Source organism: Cervus elaphus, chromosome 33 (assembly GCF_910594005.1).
Source record: "Cervus elaphus chromosome 33, mCerEla1.1, whole genome shotgun sequence".
Lineage (NCBI taxonomy): Eukaryota > Metazoa > Chordata > Mammalia > Artiodactyla > Cervidae > Cervus > Cervus elaphus.
In genome coordinates, this window is record NC_057847.1 from 42,311,924 (window position 1) to 42,336,088 (window position 24,165).

The 24,165-nt window shown below is 40.1% G+C and overlaps 1 protein-coding gene and 1 non-coding gene across 6 annotated transcripts in view; both read right to left on the reverse strand.

Moving 5' to 3' along the window:
- The window catches only part of GPD2 (glycerol-3-phosphate dehydrogenase 2), a 224,478-nt gene that overhangs the window by 117,051 nt on the left and 83,262 nt on the right, over positions 1 to 24,165 (reverse strand). Inside the window, exon 2 of one of the 5 annotated variants that reach the window (XM_043894643.1) lies at positions 4,406 to 4,599. The exons of the other annotated variants lie outside the window; for them this stretch is intronic. The gene's annotated coding sequence lies outside the window, so the exon portion shown is untranslated. The remainder of the gene's footprint in view (positions 1 to 4,405; positions 4,600 to 24,165) is intronic. 5 annotated transcript variants of the gene reach the window in all.
- On the reverse strand, positions 12,248 to 12,354 carry LOC122688831. The gene has a single exon (XR_006339576.1). It is a non-coding gene; the product is annotated as a U6 spliceosomal RNA (small nuclear RNA).

Genomic DNA, 24,165 nt, shown 5'->3' on the forward strand with positions numbered 1-24,165 from the left:
ACATTCTGCGCTTCCACTGCAAGGGGGTACAGATACCATCCCTGATCCCTGGTCAGGGAACTAAGCTCCCACATGCTGGGGAGATGGGAGGGATCAGGTAACAAAGGAGAAAATGAAAGAAGACAAACACTATAATATCTATATTGGTCCACAGAGCTGCCAGAAGGTACTTTGGAAATGATTTCTGCTAGTCTCGGGGGCACCTTTAGGTCAACTATATCACTTTAGAACAAACACAACACATGGCTACAGATGACTGAGAAAGAGGTTAGCCTCGGAACACCCCTCCGGTTCAAAGGAGGGCAGGCGCCTGGAAGCTTGACAGAAGGAGTTGGCACAGAAAAGGGGTTGAGCTGGTTTCAGAGGTTCAAACCAGACTTTAAGAAATGTAAGCAAATGGCACCTCTCCCAAAAAGAGACAGAAAATAAGGTCAACCATTTAAAATGAGCCAGTTAGAAACCTCTGTTTATAAAAATTAAACTCAAAACATTATCACATGAATTCTTCTGGTGTAATTTTTGTTTTTTTTTTTTTTTTAAATTTAAAGCGCAATGCCACAACCTATTAAAGCATTTACTTCACAAAGTCCTCTAAAACAAAAACATATCGAAAGGGAAGAGAGCCCTAGAGGAACAGGATGATATATGCTCACACTCGAGCTGTCACTTATTATGTAAGACCTGATTTTTAAAAAAAAATAAATAGGGTTTCCAAGACAACTTCCATGTTGTGTATTTATGCCTTCTGCCATTTCTAAAATGCATACCAATACTACAGAGTCACAAATTTGACCCTTTTCTCTAATTTTCATAAGGTTCACTGTAGAATTACAAGAAATCAATGAAGCCCATCTCAGCTAACAATAGCATTACATTCATTAAATGCAAATGATCATAGCTTAATTTATAATGGGATAATTTCTATTGTATCTGCTTCCCATAGAATTGCTATTAAAAATCATAAAGAACTATAGTTAGTTCATGTAGGTGAACTTGTTTTCCATTTTAAATTCAGTGTAAAACCAAAAATAATATATATTTCTATCATCTTAGATACGTTAATGGATTTTTGTTTACCACTGTAAAATCCTATCATTGATTTTCCATAAAAAATATATGATTGCCTCTTTGTTTACCAAATATGTAATTTAAGGTAATCCTGAGAGGTATAATATAAAATGTCCCTTATAAGACAAAGTCTAAAGTGTTTTCCCCAAAATGCCCACCTCTTATAAAGACACAAGTCAGCTGAAGGAATTAGGCAGACAGGATGTCTACTATGAAATAACAATCTCGACTTTCTGTGTCAACTAAGAAATGCCTCACTTAAAAAAACTTTAATTCTATCTTGAGGAAGAACAAATGTTATCAAGCAGTCACCAAAAAAAAAAAAATGTTCTTTAGGCAAACAGGCCACACTCATCCTGTGCTTCTTGCAAGCTTTCTGACCCTTTGCTGACTCTGTTGTTGGGTTAGGAAAACAATTCACATTTCTCTAGCAGCACAAACTGCCTTTTTTTTACATTGTACATGTTGTTATAAAGTCTACTTAAGTAATTAAGACAGGAAAAAATCATTTACTTTGTTACAGAATAAACTGCAAATCAAACAGAGCTCAAAATATGTCTTTACACTAAAATACATCAAGCCTCTCAACCAGATTTATTATAAACATAACCGTTATGAAGTAATCACAATCATGGTTGTTGATTACACACACTAAAACATTTCATAAAAAAACATCTATTTCACCATATAAATAAATGTACTTTATTAAAAATGTTTCAGATGTTCTAAAATAGTGCAGAGGCACTGTGATTCAAATGAAGACGTTTTTAACACATATAGGGCTTCCCTGATAGCTCAGTTGGTAAAGAATCCTCCTGCAATGCAGGAGACCCTGGTTGGATTCCTGGGTCAGGAGGATCTGCTGGAGAAGGGATAGGCTACCCACTCCAGCATTCTTGGGCTTCCCTCGAGGCTCAGCTGGTAAAGAATATGCCTGCAATGCAGGAGACATGGGTTCAATCCCTGGGTTGGGAAGATCCCCTGGAGAAGGGAAATGCTACCCACTCCAGTATTCTGGCTCGGAGAATTCCATGGACTATCCGGAGAGTCACAAAAAGTCGGACACGACTGAGCAACTTTCACTTTCACTTAACACAAATAGGTGATAAAAAACCTTAATCAAAAGAAATATACCCTAAGAAAATTTCAATTAATTTAGCATGTTCAGAAAAAGAGATGCTTAAGATAATTAAGCTTGTATTTGCCTGGATCTTACTCAGAGATCTATTTCGTTGTTACCCAATATCAAATATTTTTAAGAAATACAGCATTTCTTAATAGATAGAAAAAGCTATCTATTAAAAACAGGCATTTTTCTAAGACTGAAAAAAATCTTAAAGAAACTTAAGATCATTATTTCTAAATCTCTCTTTTTTTTAATAGCACAGATGTAGAAGGTTTGAGCATTTGCCTTCAAATGTTATAAGCACAAACAAAACTTTGAAAAAATAGCTTTTTAACTTCAAAATGTTGATGCCAATTGAGTTAACTCAGCCTTATTCATTATTTTTGTCATCAAATACAAGGAAAATGTACCAATTCTTTCAAAAGTTATAGTAGCAATTGCATTATATACGTCATTAAAAGTGCATTTTAGGAAATACTTGTTGAAGATAATTTATGAAATCCTGAGTTCATAAAAAACAATGACATAATTTTTATGATAATTAGTTATAGCACAATAATTTCAGCTAATTTAATTTACTTACATTGCAAAAAAAAAGTTCTAAATTTAATTACAGCTCTATTACAGCTCTATCAATGCATAAGCCATGACTGAGAGTTAAAACAGAGACCAAAGAGTATATGGGGTGGGGAGACCAGTTATTCTGCTTTCTTGAACTGGAGAAGATTCCCAGGAGATAAAGCTAACCACTTTTTACATTCTGTAACCTTTTCTTCCACTACAGCCTGCTAAAATTTGCATTTAAAATTCACTCCCCTACATATCTAATCTAATAATCTATTACATGTATAAATCTAACTATCAACAAAGGGTCAAATTACACACAAAAAGAACAGATGCAAAGAAAATCTAAGATGCACTACCTTGAAATAATCATATATATATATATGAAATATCATATGATAATATATGAAATAATCATATACTATTTAGCTTAGCAATGACACTCCTTAAAAATCTCACCCTTATGGAAATAAGAATCAGACAACAGGAGAGATTGCACTAATTCGTATTTCTAACCATTTCTCTCAAAAGTATGGAATACAAATCATACAACATTTTGTAAATGCTCTATCCCCTGACCCCTCAAAAAAGGAGAAGAAAAGACAGCAGATCTTTCATCTACGCAGAAGTAATAAACAAAGCTGTATTTCCATCTCAGTCATCTTGGCTAAAACAGTCTTGGTCATAAGATCTTCCTCTCCCCACTTGAATGAGGCGTCCTCTGCAAGACCCTCGTTTTTAGATTTTTCTTTTCTTCTTTAAAAGAACTGGCATGCACCCAAAGTGGAAAGCTTTCAAGGACCAGATCATAAACAAGTCTAGTCATTAAGCATGAGATACTGTGTACCAACATTACACAGCTAATACCCTAGCATCTGCCAGTCTAAATTTTAAACAGCATGCACAGAAGATCAAGGGTTCTACTCAACATTCTTGCTAAAACTGTCACCCCCTCCCAAAAAAATGTACACACATTCCAAAAACTACTATATTCTTTTAATTCTTGAAGTACCAGACTAAAAAAGAAAATAACCAGTGGATATTCTAGAAGGAGGGATTAAGGAGACTTGCTGTGTAATTCTGTCTATACCACTAACTTGCTTTGAGATTTCAGGCAAATCATTTGAATTTGCTGATCTTCACTCCAGCTGTAAATGAAGCATCTTCAGAAAATGTACAGATCTATTTTAACTTTAAATTTGTATTATTTTATGGTTTTTCTTCATTCAACAGGCGCGCGGGAGGGCGGTAGGGAGAGCGGGTGGAGACTTTCTGCATTAAAGTTGGTGCTATGTTAATGTTTTATTTTTTTAGCATTGTGGGATGATTAAAGCTTGCATTCTTTCATCCAATAATTATTTGCTGATCATGTAACATGTACCAGGCACTGAACATACAACTGAGGACAAACATAACAAAATTCCACCTTCCAAGAGCTCACATTTGAATGTGAGCTCACGGTTGTTTTTTTTTTTAATAAAATGTCTAAACTGTTTTGAATTTAAATATTTCAAAAATACAGATCACACTATGTCTTCTTAGAATATTAAATAAGAATTCAATTATTGATGACTTGGAGCCATCCTTACGAACTATGTAGACTATGCTGCTAGGGCAATGTCCTCAGGAACAGTTGAATACTATTACCTCTTTACTCAGTGGCTCCAAACCACAGACTCTTCCCATTTGAATTCTTCTTGTATCCGCTTTATAAAGTTTTCCTGTTTCTTCCAAACTTTCAGGCTGATGGTAATTTTCCCTTTTGATCTTTGAGCTCTCCAGCTCACTTCTAACTTGTTGCCACCATGGTCAGAAAACCAACAGCCAAGTTAGCTAAACCCCTGTTTAAAATACAAATAAATAACTCTGAGCAAGGCAAAAGGAGCAACTTATTAGCATTCTAGTGCTTGGATTTTCAACATTCTGGCTCTATCTATCTATTTAAGGGCTTTCCCCACCCGCCCCTTCCTTCCTTTGTTCTAGCTCGGGGGATCTTACCAGATAATATCTGAAGTTTGCGGTACACAGTGTGGATGAAATGAACCACACAAGCCTCCCATGAAGATTAAGAATCTCAAACCATATACAAATACATAGTCCAAGATAAGAGAAAGAAAACTCTTACTTCAATTCTGCCTCTTCTGAACAAATTCACATTCCATATACGAAAAAAAGCTGTGTGCTTCTGCTCTGGAAACAACTAGAATCTTTGTGCTCTCTTGGATTTAAAGAAAAGTTTACAGATAAATGGGCCAAAAAAGAAGCTATCTGCCACTCCTAAAAAGTTCAAAATTCGTTGATGGAAACTGGTCTATGAAAAACACACCTACCATTGGTGAGGGAAAAATAAAAACTGTACACTCTAAGAAAATAATGAAAGCAAGAGTTCAACAAATCCTCAGGATGGTGTCACTGAAGGAATCTCCCAACTAAGGAAGGTGAAAAGAGAGGTGTTCGTGCCCACAACATGGATTTGACTAGGACTGACTGAATGTCTGCTACATCCTCTGCACTGCTCTAGGGGCTGGAAATTTTTCTGCTTCCATGGATTGGGAGAAGCCTATAAACAAATCTAAAAACTGAATATTTTGATAAGTGCTATGATGAATATAATTATGTTGGAGAGTGACTTGGGGATCTACTTAATTTTTTTCAACTTTTTATTTTGTATTGGGTTATAACAGATTAACAATGTTGTGCCAGTTTCAGGTGAGTGGCAAAGGAAGAGATGCCGCCATATATATCCACGTATCCACCCTCCCTTGAACTGCCCTCCTATCCAGGCTGCTATGTGACGCTGAGAAGAGTTTCACATGCTATTCAATAGGTCCTTGTTGGTGACCCACTTTAAACACAGCAGTGTGTGCACGTCCACTAATGAACTGTTCCCTAACTATCCCTTTCCCTCATCCTTCCCCCACAGCAACCGTAAACACATTCTCTAAGTCTCTGAGTAGGAGGGATCTACTTTAGACAGAATGCCCCTGCAGGTTATTTGGCACAAATACAATTAAAGAGGAAGAGCTACCGCATAGAGAAGGACCTTCCACACAGAGGGGACAGACATGCAAAGACACAGGGTGTGTAAGCTTGGCCTCTCCTGGACACTGAAAGGCCACTGTGGGGGCAACGCAGTGAACGATGTGGGCACTGGGTTCTAGATCAGGTCAGGGAGCCAGACAGGTGCCAAATCACATATGACTTCCTACCAGCAAGGTGTTTCTTCTGACACGAGAGAGACACAACAATCAATGGAAGGTCCTAATCAATGCAATGATATGATGGAATTTATACAGAGAGGGGAAAGAAAGAAGATGGATCCTAGCTACAGCATAGAGGATGCTTCCCAAGGAAATAAGAGTAACAGCAGCTGCTTTTCTTGAGGACACCATTAGCCCTGTTCATAATAAGCAGGTTAAAGTATGAAAAAAGGATGTAATGGGGAGAGATGGGGGAAGAATTAATAAATCACATAAGAAAATAGTAAAAACTGTAAACCACAATCAAAAATAGGAAAACAATCACTTCAGTGATAATCTTGAATATAAATATCTGTTGAACTCAACACACTTGAAAGACTGTTCCAGCCCATTCAATCTAACAAGATGGTAACAAAGAACAGAGTGTCAACTGAGAGAGCTCTCAAATGTCAACAGCAGAAGTCTTTTTATACTTCTCTTCCCCCTAGGGCTAGGGTATGTTGCAGGTGACTTTCGCCCTCACAACTCATTATATCTTGAACTGATTTTGAACTCATATTGGAAAAGAAGCCCAGGTCACATCTCAACATGCCGAGGAACTCAGAACATTCCCCACCAAGCGCACAGCAGGACGTGAAGGAGCTGTGTGAAACTTACTGACACGCTGAGTATAGACGTAATAGACAAGAGAGACTGCGTATGATTAATTATGGTTATTTATATTTATGGGTATGAATCTTGAAGATGCCTGGCCTCTCCCCATTTTATTTCATAATTTTCCCCCTGCTGGAAACTGAAGAGCAAAAGTCAATTGCCTGAGTGTCGGCATCATACTGGAAACTAAAGGGCCATGCATTTCAATTCCAGCTCAAGAAACACTCTGGCTGAACGCATGTAATTCACCAGACCCCAGTGGGCTAGGCTCGCACTGTTGTCAGTCAAAGCACACAACTCATGCAAATCAGCAGAGCACATTAGCAATTTATACTAAACAGCCTCTTCTCAACCCTAAGTTTTGAGATAATGTGAAGTGAAACCCCAGGTTTATCCAAAAAACTTAGCCCATAGCTTGAGCCTGTGATCTTACCACGAGGCCGTCAGGACTTACAAAACTGACTTCCAAAATGGCGTTTCTAATAGGTCTCCTAAAACTCCAGGCTCCCCAGACTCCAGGCGCCGACATCAACACAGCGACCTCCAGGCGTGACCTCACCCACTGCACTTGCGCCCACCTCCTTAGCCATTAGTTTGGCACTGGCCAGAAGCATGGTTTGCTTCTCAGGCTGTCTCCTAAAGCCCTGCAACATCACAGGACAGGCAGTCAGCAACCAGAGCCAGACCCCTACCCCGTGACAATCTCAGCCTCAACAAAGCCACCTGTCCTTTCAAAGTCCTCACATAAGAGATGGAGATCATCTGGAGAGTTCCTTTTTCGAGGTATTGCTAGATCCCATAACCCTGGCCTTCTGCTCCCCAGAGCCTCCTGACATTTTTCCCATTCAAACTGGACCAGAAGCATAGGTCACTCACTGGGTCCAAATGACTGTGATCCTCTTACCCCATTGAGACTTGAAAAGCAACATTTTATGCTGGTAAAAATTATAAAGGTCTAGAAATTAGTGGACAGTCTTAAATAAGTTACACATTCTAAAATTTCTTGACTGCTTAGGAATTCATTCTTTTTGGGTTAATTACAATCTACACAGAGATGGGGTAACAGGCAGTAGAAAATTAATCATGAAGAGAACAAAGGTAGATAAAATAGTATCTGTGTGTTTCTGTTTTAAAGCATATGTGTACACACACACACATGCGTGTGTGAAGGCTAGAAAGACACACCCGAAAATGTTTAAAATCTCATCTTTGAATGGAAGGGCTGAAAGTCATTTTTATTATCTTCTTTATGTGTATTATTTTTTAAATTTCTAAAATGAGCATGTGTTATTCTTGTAATAAGAAAAAAGAGCCAATCTAGTGTGTGACTATGCGAGTGAGAGAAAAATGGAAAAAAAAAATAAGGACTCTGAGGAGCACAGTGCAGATAGATAGCTGACATTTGACTAAATCCCCGACCATCTGACCACTACTTGAGTGATTTTCCTGTTACATAACTTTTCTCATCTCTAATGAACTAGACAGAGTAAAAGACCCACACAAAGAAAGGAAAAGGAAAAAGGCAAAGGCAAAAAAAAGTTTGCCTTTAGAATTTATTACAAATCTTGGAATAAGAACTAGAAAATGTCACAGAATTATCTACTTCATTCTGAAGTACAGTCTCTACCATACCTAGGATGAATGTGCCTCAAGCATCCGACACAATTAACTATTTAAGCCTGAATTAAACTACCCCTGAACTACTTATGCATATTTAGTTAATTTCACATTATATCATCTCAGGGATTTAAAGTTTAACAAAACATCTGAAATCCCAACAACTAATCAAACTAGGGACTGCAAAGCTGATCAAACTTACTGGAATTTAGCATTCCCCAGGCTTCAACTCCATAAACATAGAAATGCTGCAGCCAACAATACACTCAGGGGGCCCCTCCACTGTGCCAGCCCTGAAGGAGCCCACGGTACATGGAGAAAAGACAGACCATCCGAGATGAAGGCCAACACTCTCTCCCTGAGCCTGCCCTGTGATAATCCAGTGCTTGTTCGCAGGAACAAAGCCACTTCTCCAGGCACGGCTGGGATTGTTCTCATCACAGGTTCTGTCCTTGGCAAATTCAGACACCACTGCTGACCAGTCAACAGACCACTCCCTGTGGGAGGCAGCCAGTATGGAGGTCATCAGAGACACCCCTGGACTGAATTCCAACTCAGCCACTTACTAGTGGTATGACTGTGGGTTTCCATCCTCTCATGCATCAAATCTCATCTAGTTTACAACTTATATTGAGGATTTGAGATAATGTAAATAAGGTGTACCCCTAGAGAAGGAAATGGCAACCCACTCCAGTATTCTTGCTTGGGAAATCCCACGGACAAAGGAGTCTGGCGGGCTACGATCCACAGGGTTGCAGAGAGCCAGGCACAACTGAGTGAGCAGGCACGCAATAAGATATAAAAATATATCTGTGTCCACAGCTCCCATTGCTCATACATAACTGCAATGGGCTCGCACATGTGCAGTGCGAAACGGCCTTGAGAGAACAAAGGCAGCCATAACCCTGCTTCAGCCCGGGCAGTACTTGGCTCTGACCAAGCAAGTGCACTTCAGACTCCCAGGTTGGGGAAATGAAGACTGTCACTTCTCTTGAGAATAACAGTAGGCAGGCCTCTTTCAGCATTTCTCTTGCATCTCTCCCCAAAATAAACATTCTCTTCCACAGAATGTATACTGTGATTTGTGGAGTGTTCTATTAAAAATAAAAATCCAGTAAAGCTCCTCCTCTAATACAGACCTCACTCCAGGCCACAGGTTACCTGTCCCAGAGGTCACAGGGAGACAGCAGGCTTTTCACTTTAGGTCAGACTCTGATCCCATAGGATCCATTGTTCCTAGCCTATCTCTAGTACCTCAATTAGTCAGAGAATTGAAAACAGTCCCCATGAGAGGCTTGATGTAAGGTTTGTGTCCTGAGTTAACCCAAGTCACTACGACAACTTTGAGTCATAAGAGTGTTTTGTTTTGTTTTTTTTTGGTCCTCTCTTCACAATATTTCCTGGTATTTATTTTTAGTTCAGATAGGGTGAGGAATGCATGCCAACCACTAGCCAATAGCCTATTGTGTCCCCCAAACCACCTTTACCCATGTCCACACAATCTGCTCTGCTCCCCACAGATGCCTCCGCCACCCCTCAACCCACCCTCACCCTCTTACCACCACTCCCAATCCACCAACAGCCAGGAGTGACTCACTCCTGCCACCTCATCTCACATTTGCTCTTCCCACCCTTCTTTGACTGGACTTTGCTGATGTCATTCTTTATTAGGTATAATTAATCAGTTCATCCATGTAGGATCAAGGAAACCAAGGTCTGAAGAGACCTAAAAGGAAATGAGCATGTTAACACCAACGTTCTAAAAGATTCCACACACCAATCCTGCAACTGTAAGCAGGACTTGCAAGCTGCCCACTCAAGCATACCTAACCAATACCAGAAACCCACATTTGTTTGATGTTTGTATTCCCTTGGGGGTATAACTGGAAAAGTTAATGATTACAACTCAACATAAAACAATGACAATGGTGAACAAAATAAACAAAAGTCACTTGGTAAAAGAAAAAGAACACAGGTCTAAGTCTGCCTCCCATACTAACTACCTGTTTACCCATTTCCTTCTGCATTCATCCTCTACCTCATCAAAAAATTTGACTCCACTATTAAAGAAAAAGAATGTGTACAAAATATAATTTATATTTCATAACAGAAAGGCAATATGAAAACTTAAATATGTACTGGATTTTCATTTATTCAACATATTCATCCAGCACCTACAGTGTTAGACTGTGAGTAAACAAAGATGAATAATTTAGTTTCTGTTTTTAAGGAACTTATTACTTCGAGAAGAGGATTCTAAAACAAACATGAGTGATACAAATAAGATTTGGACTAGGGGCTAAGGGAGTAATTACATATGGGGTTAAGAGGAGGTAGGAAACATCATCAGGGCAGATTTGTAGAGAAAGCAATAATTAACTCGAATGTTGAAGGTTCAACAGATCCAAGGGAACGTGAGGGAAGTCATGACTATATGAACAAATACTGCATTTTCAAGAACAAGGAGGAGTGAAACGTATGCCTAGAGAACAGGATGGCATACAGTGGTCATAAGTGAGGCAGTGAGGAGACTGAACAGGCAGGCAAGGAGATGTTACCTACAATTTCATAGGACTTTGGTCTTTGTCCAGTAAACAATAGATCACCAATGAAGGCTTTTAGGCACATTTTTGGCTGCATACTGGGTTATAAGGACTGTGCTGGTTAGCTGATACACATTATGTTAATCCTCACAATATTCCTAATAGGCATGATAGAATCATATGTAAATTTAAAAGCCCATCCTCACATTCCCAGAAGCAGCGCTGGGAGATAAACTAAAAGGACACGCATCCGGGAGAAGGGAAATCAAGAGACTGGTTGTAAACACCCTGACACAGACTTATACAGATCTGTACTAAGCCAGTGACAACAGAGCAGAGAGCAGAGTCTAAATACACTGGACTCTGACGGTGGTCCCCAGAAGCAGCACTCCTTAGCTTCTGCCAAATAGGAGAAAGCACCTCCCCCAAGGGTTGCACCATCATTTTGGCTGAGAACAGGCCCTCAGAGCACCTGATGCTTCTGGCCACTTTAGAGCAGTCCCCTAGGAGGGTTTTTATACTCCAACTGGCCACCAAGCCAACAGGAGATGCCCTAGGGCTACAGATACTCCAAGGAGGCTTTTGTTCACCCTTGGCTACCACTTCAACATGTGCTGCCAGAGGTCTGCACCAGGAGCTGCCAGAGGTCTGCACCAAGCTTCTTCCAGGACATCACTGGCCCTGATCCCAGCATGTTCTTTAATCCCCTTTACCTCAGTCATGACCAGAAGCCCAATCTGCCCCATCTCTCACCTCCTCAGCCCTCCCTCCTTCCCAGTTAAGCCCTCTAGAACTCAAAAATCTATCCTTTTCTTCTCCAGATGTTCCTTTCGCCAGGTAATATCCTGAAAACAGGGAGAAAGCAAGATTTAATCTGACTTTTGAAGGCTGACGCCTCTTAACGCTGCTTTCACAGCATCCCTCAAGGGGAGGTTGTTTATACTTACATATTAAGTCTATTGTTCAGCCGGTATAAACAGGGATGGCTGTACTGCTGCTAAAACACCAAAACATCCTTGAACCAGGTGATAACTAGCCCCTTTCCTGGGAACTTCCTTTGATTAAGTGACTAAAGGGTTAATGTCCAAGTTCACAGAAGGCTCCCAGGACTCCTGCCCAGGCTAAAGATCTGTACCTGCAGTACCCATTCCATTTTAGTTGTAAATACTTTAAGTTAGACTCCTGCTTCCATTCTGCAAATCTCCCAGCCAGAATATCTAGTGTCTCCCCATTTTCCAATTTCTCCTCGATCCTCTCTCAAAAATCTTACCTGTTTTGAAGTTCATGTCATTAGACTTACCACCCTTCATCCCTTCTTGCTGCCATCTACCCATCTACTGCTGTTTCTTTTCATTCACTGATTAGATAAGCATCTGGCTGTTTCCCCTCCCAAGCTCCTGTCTTCGCGTCTTCTGTCTCCTATATATACAAGGAGGTCCCAGTTCCTAAAGCCCTGCACCTCTTTTTTTTTTTTTTTAAATATGGAACGCTTCACGAATTTGCGTGTCATCCTTGCGCAGGGGCCATGCTAATCTTCTCTGTATCGTTCCAATTTTAGTATATGTGCTGCCGAAGCGAGCACAGCCCTGCACCTCTTATAGTGTTCTCTTTTACCTTGCCTCAGCCACCTGCTCTCATTGTCATAACCTTTCATTTTAGCATCATTATTACTTGCACCAGCTCTGAGACTTCAGCTTCAAGCATCTTATATGTGAACACCTTCTCTTTTTCCAGCTTATCTACTCTGGTATTTCCATTCCAACATCTTGGCATTATCTGGTTTTTCCAATCCACTGGCAATTTCCACTACCAAGTTACATACTCTCTTCCTTTTCTATCCAGCTTATGGTCAAGGTCCATCATTGTAAATGTTCCCTTGCAAGTACCCTTAACTTCCTTGCTCCTCTCTTTCTGCTTCTAACTTACCAGGCAAATCCTCAAGTTGATTAAGCCCAACTATCTGCCTGCTCCACCCCTCTACCTAAACAGCTAAAGAAACTGCCTGGAGAAAAAAAAAAAAACCTGCATCTACAACTAGCTCAGTTAAATATATGGCTATAGGTCTCTCATGGACAATACATATTGACCAGCAATCCTATTATTTCATTTCCCAGGATGTTTCAAAATAGCCATTTCACATCAGCTCTTTCCCCAAAACTGTTTAACCCTGTCCCACCACAACCTCATCACACATCACTGGGAAAGTAGAACCCATGAGGTAAGAACTTCATCTTCCCACCACCCAAACTAAGACCTCTCAGCCTCTCTATGCATTCTCTCTGCAGAGCTTCCTTCCTTTCTTCATTCATCCTTTCCTGAATGAAATGTCCCTGATCCTAATGAAAACCAACCTCTTCATTTGTCCCTAAAGCTCCCTTCCTGTCTCTTCAAGAATTATACTCCAGCAGGTATCCATCACTCTCGCCTGCCTTCATTAGTTTTTTCTCTCTAGTTAATCATTCTATTAATATCATTTCCTCTCTACTTAAACTCATCCTATTACTATCTGGTTCTAAGAAGCCCTGCCTTAGTCAGTAACTCCTTCCAGGAACTTTTCCATTGCTCTGCTTTTCTTCATGACACAATTACTTGAAAGAGTTGTCTCTATGCACTGTCTCTACTTTCACAACTCAATCCTATAAACTTTTAAAAACATTTTAACCACTCCTTTTAAAAACACTTTGAACTTTTTTTTTGCTTTGGGACTTCCCTGTGGCACCAGACTCAGTAGTTGCAGGACATGGGCTTAGTCACCCCGCCGCATGTGGGATCTTTGTTCCCCGACCAGGGATGGAATACACGTCCCCTGCATTGGGAGGTGGATTTTAACCACTGCACCACCAGGAATGTCCATAAGTTTAAGGATACCACACTCTCCTGGTTTCCCTCATATCCACTGGCAACTCCTTCTCTTTCACATAATACAGTATTCCAATGGCCCTCTTCTCTACCTGCACACGCATCACAGGCAATTCAATCCAGCATCAAATATAGCCTATATGTAAATAACTTTCAGCTCTTCATCTTCATTCAAAACCCCTCCTAGAATCTCCAGGTTCCATTTATCTGATTGTCTAACTGACATCTCCAGAGGAATGTCTAAGAAACATCTCAAATTTAACACAGCCAAAACAGAACATCTTCCTTCAAGTACACAAATCGCTTCTCTTCCAAATCTCCCCTTCTTGGTTTCATGGTCCAGAGCTCAGTTTAAAAATGTAAGCCTTTGTCTGGATTCCTGTTTCCTCTCTCCAGATAATTAATCTGTCAGAGAGTTCAGTCAACTAACTCAACTGCAGAGACAAATCCTAAATCCATGCACTTCTTTCCATCTTTAACGCATGCTTGAATATACAACTGTAATCCCTTGGTTAGGCTACTAAAATAGTCTCTTAATTAGAGTACTGCTTCCAATCTTCCCCCTCCCACCTATCACAATCCAATCCACTTTGTGCACCCAGGTCAGTCTTTGATAGCACCCATGCTCAGTGGGAACAGTAACACCTACAAGAGACAAAGTTGGTTCTTGAGGGATGGGGGGGAGGCAAAGAAAAATCTTACGTATTACAATGAGTGTGGTCCTCCAAAGCTCAACTTTGACCAACAGAATCTTATGTTTTAATATTTAGGGAATACACTCTTGTTGGAGAAGGAAATGGCAACCCACTCCAGTACTCTTGCCTAGAGAATTCCGTTGGACAGAGGAGCCTGGTGGGATGCCTTCTATGGGGTCCCACAGAGTCGGACACGACTGAAGCAACTTTGCAGCAGCAGCAGCAGAGAAAAATTAATTTAAAATTTTAATTAACTTCAACTTAATTTTGCTTCTTGGAATGACATAATGGGGGGAAAAAAAGTTGAGAGACACTGTTTTAGAGCAAAACCATAATATTTCACTTACCAGCACATAATCCTCCAATGGCTTGTACAACCTTAGAATGAAATCTAAATATTTTATCTCGGCTTGTACAGCTCTATAAGATCTGGCCCTTGCCTACTTTTTAAAGCTTCTCTTGGACACTATGGTAGGCTGAATTTTTTGTTGTTTAGTTGCTAAGTCATGTCCCACTCTCTTGTGACTCCATGGACCGTAGCCCACCAGGCTCCTCTGTCCATGGGATTTCCCAGACAAGAATGCTGGAGTGGGTTGCCATCTTCTTCTCCATGGGATCTTCCCAACTCAGGAACTGAACCTGCTTCTCCTGCATTGGCAGGGGGAGCCACCAGGGAAGCCCCCATTGGCACGGAAAAGGTGTCACATCCTAAATCCTGGCACCGAGGAGTTATCTTACATAACAACAACAACAAAAAGACTATGCAAATGTGATTAAATAAAGGCTCTTAAGTGGGGAGATTATCCTGAATTATCAGAGTGGGCCCCAAATGCAATCCCATATATCCTTATAAGAGGGAAACCGAAGGGAGATTTGACACACACAGAAGAGAAGAAAGGCAGTATGACCATAGAGGTGAAGACTGGAGTAATGGGAGCCACGAGCAGCTGAAAGAAGTAAGGAACAGCTTCTCCCTTATCGACTCAGAAGGGAGCATAGTGACTGGACTTCTGGCCTCCTGAACTAAGAGAGCATACATTTCTCTTGTTTCAAGCCACCAAGTTTGTGGTAATATGTTTAACAGCCACAGGAAACTAATACAGATACCTAGGGCTTCCCTGGCGGCTCAGAGGTTAAAGCGTCTGCCTCCAATGGGGGAGACCCGGGTTCAATCCCTGGGTTGGGAAGATCCCCTGGAGAAGGAAATGGTAACCCACTCCAGTATTCTTGCCTGGAGAATCCTATGGACGGAGGAGCCTGGTAAGCTACAGTCCACAGGGTCGCAAAGAGTCGGACACAACTGAGTGACTTCACTTTCCTTTTCTTTCATCCCTCTCACTAAGTTCTGGCTATATTTACCTTCTCCTGCCCCTCAGATTCATCAAGAATACAATTAGGGTTTTGGCACCGGCTGTCTCCTCTGCCTGGAATGCTTAGCTCATCTCTATACAAATCGGTTTCTGCTCACTCAGGGCTGGGCTCAAATGTCAGCTCCTCAGAGGCCTTCCCAAACCATCCAAATCCAAAATAACCATATAGCTTCCATCAGCTCATATGTCTCATCTTTATTTAATCATTATTATTTCCTTCCTCTACCCCCTAGAATGTTGTTGGGGCTCAGGACAGGCCATCCCCAGAACAAATAAAATGGCATATTGATTATTTTGTATTCAAGCTACTTAAGAAATGGTGAATGCAAGAGGGACAGTCTAACTATCCCTTTTGTCTCCCTAAAAAATAAATAAATCTCATGAGGGATTTATTTCTTGCTTTCAGGAAAGGTACAGTCCTTACATCTAGAAGTAGGACACCCTTTTGAACAGAGATAGGAATTTGGACAGAGATTCCTATCTGAATAAACCTTGTTACTTCTTTAGTACTACCTCAGGCCCAAACTCTTTAGGTTCCTTACTAATTGAGCACCAAAACCTAAATTTCTTTGCCCTGTTGATTTCTCACAAATTTATTGTTTCTTTGTCTAAAAAATATAAAAGCTGCCTGCTTTGGCCACTTCTTAGGTACCGTTTCAATGAGACCTCTGTATGCACAAATTAAAATTTATCTCCTGTTAATATCTTATGTCAATTTTATTATTAGTCCAGCCACAAGAACTCTAGAGATGCAAACTCTACCAGAGAAGAGACTGTGTCTGTTTTGTATACCAGAATACTTTTAATTTGTAGAAAAATTCCTGGCACATACTAGGTGACTAATGACAAATGAGTGGATGATATAGGTGGGAGAAAGGATAGTGGTGCTCTTCAATGAGAGGATAAACAGCGTGAGAGAGGAGTGGTGAAGAGGAATTATCAGTCTTGTCTGGACTGTGGGACATCCAAGTGAAATATCTATTGAGTCTGAACCCAGGGAAGAGGTCTGATTGGGGATGCTGACCTGAATTATCGAAATCAAATAAACAGATGTACTTGATAGTACAGAGAAAATCTACCATAAGAAGACAGTGAACTAAGAACAGACCCTGGGAACTACAACATATCAAGCAGAAGGACCTGCAAAGAGACCCATAAGGACTAGTCCAAACAGAGAACCAAGTGTCATGGTAGCCTAGTGAAAGTTCAGTTTCACAAAGGAGGAAATCAGCAGAATCACAAATGTTTCAAACAATAAGATCCCATGTATTTGCCAGTCAGGAAGACATCAGTAATCGTAAAAAGAACAGATTCCTCTAAGGTAGAGCCAAATTTTCAACAGTTGTGGGGTGAATGAAAGATAAGGAGATAGAAAAACAACATCAAACTCTTTCAGGAAGCGTAGCTTGAAAGAGGAGAGAATGAGCACAATCAAGAGAGGAGGGCAGATCGGAGGAATGAATCATTTGGGGTTTTGGTCTTTTTATTACTGCGATGGGAGAATCCTGAACATTCCTGTACATATTTAAAATGCAGGTAAGGGGCTTCCCTGGAGGTCCAGTGGTCAAGACACTGTGCTGCCAGTGCAGAGGGCATGGGTTCAGTCCCTGGTCGGGGAACTAAGATCCCTCATGCTCCTTGGCATGGCCAAAATTAGAAAAAATAACAATAATAATAACAATACAAAATAAAATAAAAGGCAAGTGAACATGGAGAAATTTCACAGAGTAAGCTAGCTGAAGAAATGGGGGATCCAGAACATTGGGGAAAGCATAAACTCTGGAAAACTCGAAGTTGTGTTAATGATAGAATTAATGGATTCAGATACAGGGAAGATGCGGAAAAGACCACAGAATTTTAAGAGTGGATGTGATATCTCTGTGTTCTCAGTATAACAGGAGGCAAGGACACTGTAATGGAGACAGCTAACTCTTTACCAAAAAGTGTCTTCCTCTCCCAGCCAGACAACACTTGCCAGTCTCCGTTCGTTCATAAGTGTGACTGAGCACCTCATTTCTGGCTGATGTTGCGTGAGTGGAACTGTTACCTTCATTTTAAGACTAAGTATTTAGAGAGTGAATAGGCTTCTTCTCTTTTAGAGAAGTTGAAGACAGTTGAAAACACAGCCATAAGGAACAGCAGAATCACAAAATGAAAGGGTCCAGGGTGCCTGAGTCACCAATTAGAGGAAAGTCATCTACCAACCAAGACTATGACATGATTGAGAAATAAATGTCTGCTGTGTCTGTCTGTGCTTTTATCTATTTTCAGATCTGTCAGAACAGTTTAGTCTGTTCTAACCACTAACGATCATCTTCTGGTAAGGAAACGCACAGTGGGGTAAGAGGCTTAAAGAAAATAGAAAACATGGGAAGTTTGGGGAAAAACCAAAAAAGGTGCTGTCTAGAAACAGGTAAAGATAAAAGAACTGCCCTGTGGCTAAAACTGGAGAACATAAATTTGTGGGTGCCTCCAGTTTGCACGACTGTGTTCATTTTCCTAAGAGCATTTTACAAACCCAGGTGTAGAAGCAGAAAAAGCAGACTGATATCACGTTGCAGGTTGTTTCCACAGCCATTAAAACTAAAAAGGATTTGAATAGTGTCCCTGATGCCAGGAAGGACTGAGTACAGGAGGAGAAGGGGACAACAGAGTATGCGACGGTTGGATGGCATCACGAATTCAATGGACACGAGTTTGAGCAAACTCCAGGAGATAGTGAAGGATGGGGAAGCCTGGTGTGCTGCGGTCCATAGGATCACAAAGAGTCAGGCACAACTTAGCGACTGAAAAACAACATCATGGTTCCTAGAAGACAAATCAAAAGGAATACTGTCTCAGGCAGATATACTGTGCTATGCATTCAATGTCTGAACAAGTTCAGCATCGCTGGTGGAAACTGTTGAACCACAGCATCAACTATTAGGAAGTACAAAAGGCAAAGTTCAGTGAGTTGAGAAGAGGAATCCAAGGTAGCAAAAAAGCAGGAAATATATTACAGAAATGTAAGCGGAACTATCTCTTGAGTCTATTATTTTCTTTACACAGTTTTCAAGGGAGTTTCTGTCCGACCAGAACACTGCGGTGGCTTTGAGTGAGTCACTTATGTTCTTTGGAACTCAGTTTCCTCATTGATGTAACAGAGTTCACTGCTGATGTATGAAATAATGTGCAAAGTACTTAGCACGGGGCCTAGAAAAGGGTGATTGCTCCAAATAATACTTAATATTACTATTTATTAGTAGTAATAAAAAGACAGTGTTGGGTTAGATCTTTAACCCCCTTCCTACGTTAAAATTCTGTGAATCTATACTTTTTTAGATAAATATCACAGTTCCTTGGATAGGGGAAAGACTAAGAGAATGAAACAGAGAAGTGAAAAGATATCTATTTTAACAGATCCTATGCGCACAAGCCAGGAGGAAGACACAGGGAATGTAGTATCCTCCCACTGTGAATGCTACATCTGGAGAGGCTGAAGGACATTCCAAACTCCGGGAAGTAAGAGGAACAGTTAAACCAGGTCCAGTGGAGAACAGAGCCCATGTGTTCTCCCCTTGGAAGACATGACAAGAGCAATAAAAATACCTCTCTCTTTTATGGTTTTAAATTCATGCAGTTCTGTCACCTTATTTTACAGAGGAAGATACTGACAGGTTCAGAGAATGACCAAAGCCACAGGTTGGTGGTAATAATGTGACTTCAGGGATACACAGAACTAAACACCGCCACCCAAAAGCTCCTTCTACCTATCCTACATAAATGGTTTCAAAGTTTTGTCCCCTTAGAAACCAGAGACTTTGGAAATAGTGACAAGCTAATTTTTACCAATCGGCTTCCCTGGTGGTTCAGTGGTAAAGAACATGCCTGCCAATATAGAAGATGCAGGTTCGATCCCTGAGTCTGGGAGATCCCCTGGAGAAGGGAATGGCAACCCACTCCAGAATTCTTCTCGGGAGAATTCCCATGAAGAGGAGCCTGGTAGGCTGTAGTCCATAGTGTCACCAAGTCGGACATGACTTAGCAACTAGAAACAACAATTTTATCAATCTTCTTGTTATAAATTAAATTTCTGGACTCTTTCTTAAAAGAGACTGGATTAGTTGGGCAGGTGGAGAAGAAGGGAGAAGTTAGTGAAGAGAAAGGAGCCCTAAGGGTTCTGACAAAGGTGACTCTTCACTGGTTAGTATATGACCTTCCCATTTGCAGATTCCTCCACTGATGTTCTTCACAGATTGCTTTGATAACTTTGGTTCAAATTCAGCAATTTCCCTTTCCTGCTCCTAAAACTAAAATCCTTTAGATACAAAAACTGCCAAAATGTGTAAAGAGGATGCCTGAGAAAAAGCTAAAGTTTCCATTAAACTCATTATCTGAAATGTATCTGCCTGTGTGTCACCTGCTGTCCAATCACACCCCACTCATTTCTATCACTTACTCTTGGTAATTACGGGATGAGTGAATTATGAGTCAATCACTAATTCAACAACTATTTACTAGGTGGCCTCCAGTAAAGGTGTCCCCTTTCCAAATACATGCAGGGACTTGGGTTGGGCACATGAGGGCTATAAAATTGTGTAGGATCCAGCCCTTGCTCTGCAAGACCTTCTGCATGAAAGGAAGTGATGCATGTTTTCAAATAATCACCATACACAAGAGTAAAGGAGACAGTTAAGAGTCGCATTAAAAGAGTAGTTGAAGGGTTTAGGACATGTACAAAGCACTTCTGAGTGGGGCAGTGAGGGGAAGCGTCACAAACTGGTAGCCTTTGGTCAGAACATTCAAGAACTGCTAGGATTTCAAACAGGTGAAGTGGAAGGAACAGCGTTAGCATTAGGGGCAGCACCAGGATTAAAACACATCTAGGGGAATCCGCATTGTTTCACAGAGAAGAGAGGGGAAGAACTTTAATAATGGGGCAAGATTGGAAAGACCCATGAATTTGAAGACAAATATTTAGAATTGAATGTAACAGAGCAAAGTGACCCACGGAAGGGTGGAGCAAGCAGTGATATGATCAAAGCAGTTTGGTTATTACCAGAGTGACACAAAACTTCCTTTCTTTCTTCAGTAGAAACAAAAGGAAAACAACTTTTGAGGACCTAGTACTCTGAGCTGCATTGTTTTTATCACTTTTCAAATACATTTAGAAGTTTATTGTGTTTTATTGAAACTCATAAAATCCTAATGAAAAGTTTCCTAAAATGTTTGCCTTGAACATCAACTTCTGCTCCTATTGTGAATAACCAACCAGACTTAGCCATCACTGGTGCACATAAGGCAAAGTGATACTGCTTTCTAAGCATGCGTCACCCACAGTCATACTCATAGGCCATGTCATTTGACAGTAGTAGCTTCCAGAAATCTCATTTTCAGAAACAGATCTGTTATAATTTGTGGGGTTTGAAGCATATAGGTGGATAATCATATATGGAATTCCACAGAAGACATATCACTATTTAAAGAATATGAGGCTAGAAACATCTAAATGAAACCATTGTTGCTCATCCATTAATAGTATCTGACTGTTACAGAATAAAGTACATTAGTAATCACTTTATTTTGCCAGAAAAAAGTAAAAGATAGCCCCAAGTAATTAAGCTTTGTTAACACATTTTGTCATAATAAATTTTTACTTAGGAGAGCAACAATTTAATTAATTTTTCCCAGTAATTTTAGCAAACTAATAAAACCAGAGCTTGATCTAATTAAAATCAGAAACCATGTTTTGTCTGCTTCATGAATCAGAAATCTTATTTTGAAAGAATCAACACACAATTTTCAACTGAAAAATGGAAAACAAGAATACAGAAATGATGTAGGAAGAAACATTTAACCCAAAGAACTAGTAAAAACTGCCAGCAAAAGAGGAAAATCTTGGAAAACAAGAAAAAAGAAACACATTCATGTCAGGACACATAATTAGAGTTTTGGACAAACTATGACCACAATCATCTTTAGGTATTCAAACCATCTGCTCCTCATTCTTCCTTTTCCTAAAATGCTCCTGAGATCAATCTCTGGTCAGGTAATACAGGAAGAGGTCTGAAGTTATTAGAGATTTTCTGGCTTGTAGCCATGCTGGGCTTTGTCTCTCTCATTTGGAGTTGCATCTAATCATCTCTCCCTCCTACATTTCTTTCTCCCATCATGTCAACAACTATAAAACAAGGAAATAGACAACATGCCCTTTATTACATTCTGCTTTCTCTATAAAACAACTTCCAAGTTTCCTTCTTGACTCCAGGTGATGAGTCCTGATGGAACTTCCTGAGTATTTCGAAGAATATCTAAAACCACTTTCATTATCCATCTTAGTTCCATTCCATCCCTCCTTATCTCCCAAAATAACAATCTAAAATCAGCCGGTGTGGGGGTCCCAAACTTAATGACTAATAATTTTCCCCAAAACTTCAGATGAAAATGATATCCTATTGTACACAACTGGACAGAGTAACAGAAAAGCCATTTGACACTTTTTTTTTTTAGAGCAAGGATGTTAGAAGTAGCAAAAATGAAGACTTCTAATTTTTAACTTGAATCCTGGGCTTTAAAACTTCACAGACACAGTGAAAAGTATTATTTAGTTCACATACAGAATGTAGGTTTCCATATGCTTTTCCATAGAAAGTTTATTTTTGAAAGCATATGATTGTGCTGGTTTTTTAATACACTGAAGTACAAAATAGCAAACATTCTTAAAACAAAGATGATCTGCTAAAATCTTCAAGAAACTCTAAGCCTCTTTGTTGCTTAAGTGACCTTCTCTTCACCACAAAACGGTCTCCAACTACTTGAGCCCATGTTAACTTCTCCCTTCCGTAACCACAACAGTTATAGTCAACATTCTACCATGGGGTACTGACAAGGCAAGATGTTATGTTGGTCTCTAACTGTTTGGCATTTGTATGTTTTACCTTGTTGAATGAATTCTCACCTTCTCCAAATCAGGATGACCATACTTTTTCTTCACCTAGGACTTGTAATGCTACACAAAGCTACAGAAAATTTCATTTAAGTCAAGCTTTACAGATATTCAATTTCTAATGCTCTTCAGTTCAGTTCAGTTCAGTCGCTCAGTTGTGTCTGACTCTTTGCGACCCCATGAATCGCATAACGCCAGGCCTCCCTGTCCATCACCAACTCCCAGAGTTTACTCAAATCTAATGCTCTTACTAAAATGCTATTTCCGCACTTAGGACAACCTAGTGAGTCCGGCTGTTGACAAGAAGAGAGGATAAAGTTTTGGAAAACCTGAGCTGAAATTTTATCACATTAAAAATATAAAGAGGAGAAATTAGATAATAATCTGGAAATTGTTTCCCTTCTGTCATAACCATAGCTGCCATTAACCTCCCCTTCCCCCTACCTCCGTCAGACACACCAAATTTATGCGGGAAAAGCCTAGATAATTCATTCATAACATGTAAGAGCTAAATTATCCAACTAACTGTATTTTTTACCCAAGTGATCCTCTTTTGAATATAAAAAAGTAAAATATGTAAGAAAGAAGAAAGCAGTATTTTGAAGTTTACTAACAGTTAACATCAGTAGTGATTTTACCTGTGATATCACATATTACCTGCATTTTGTCAGTGAGACAACTGAGGCTCAGTGCAGTTGCATAGTTTACCTAAGGCCAAAATTTCTGGGGTTTTTCCCCCTACTATATCCAGCTAGAGTTAGTCCCACAGTTCAGTCACTCAATGAGAAAACATTTATTGAGCCTTTATCATAAGCTAGTCATCACTCTAGGTATTAGAAATACAAAAGTGTGTGAGACAGACCAAGCCCTCTCATAGAACTTACATTCAGTGATGAAAGCAGAAAACTTATATCCAAACAGGATAATCTGAGAATTATAATTGTTTATCAATATGAATTATGTACAATAATAGTCAAATATTCTAAATATCTGTGGGATTAAATAGTTACAAAAACAAAGGGGGGGCAGACACTGACCACTGGCAATACTGTGGCCCTTTCGTCAATTACTGAGCTAAACCACTGCATCTTTTAATAAATCAGGAGAGAGAAGGAAGCAGAGTATTTAAACTGCTCACAATGTCCTTTGAAAATAAAGTGACTGTGTGAGATATAAGAATGGGCAGCTCCAACAGTGCTGGTTCTCAAACCCCAAATTCCCTCTTTATCTGTTATTACTAAGGTACGGATGTGTTATTTGAAGAGTTGATTTGGAAATATCAAGGGAGTGTTGTAATTTGACATAATCCCCCTATGAGAAAAACAGGAGGGTTTCAACATCCCCATGGTAAGACTCCCCCTCACTGCACATGATACCCCTTGAGCAATGGCATCTAGCACTCAGTCCCAGTCCACCGCCAGCAAGAACTGTGGCACTCACTCACTATGGAGTGGTCAGCAGTTATCAGGAAGTGGCCGGCCCCAATGTGGTGGTTCCCCTTACCCTCCACCCTTCAAAACGAACTTCACTTCTATTAAACTTGG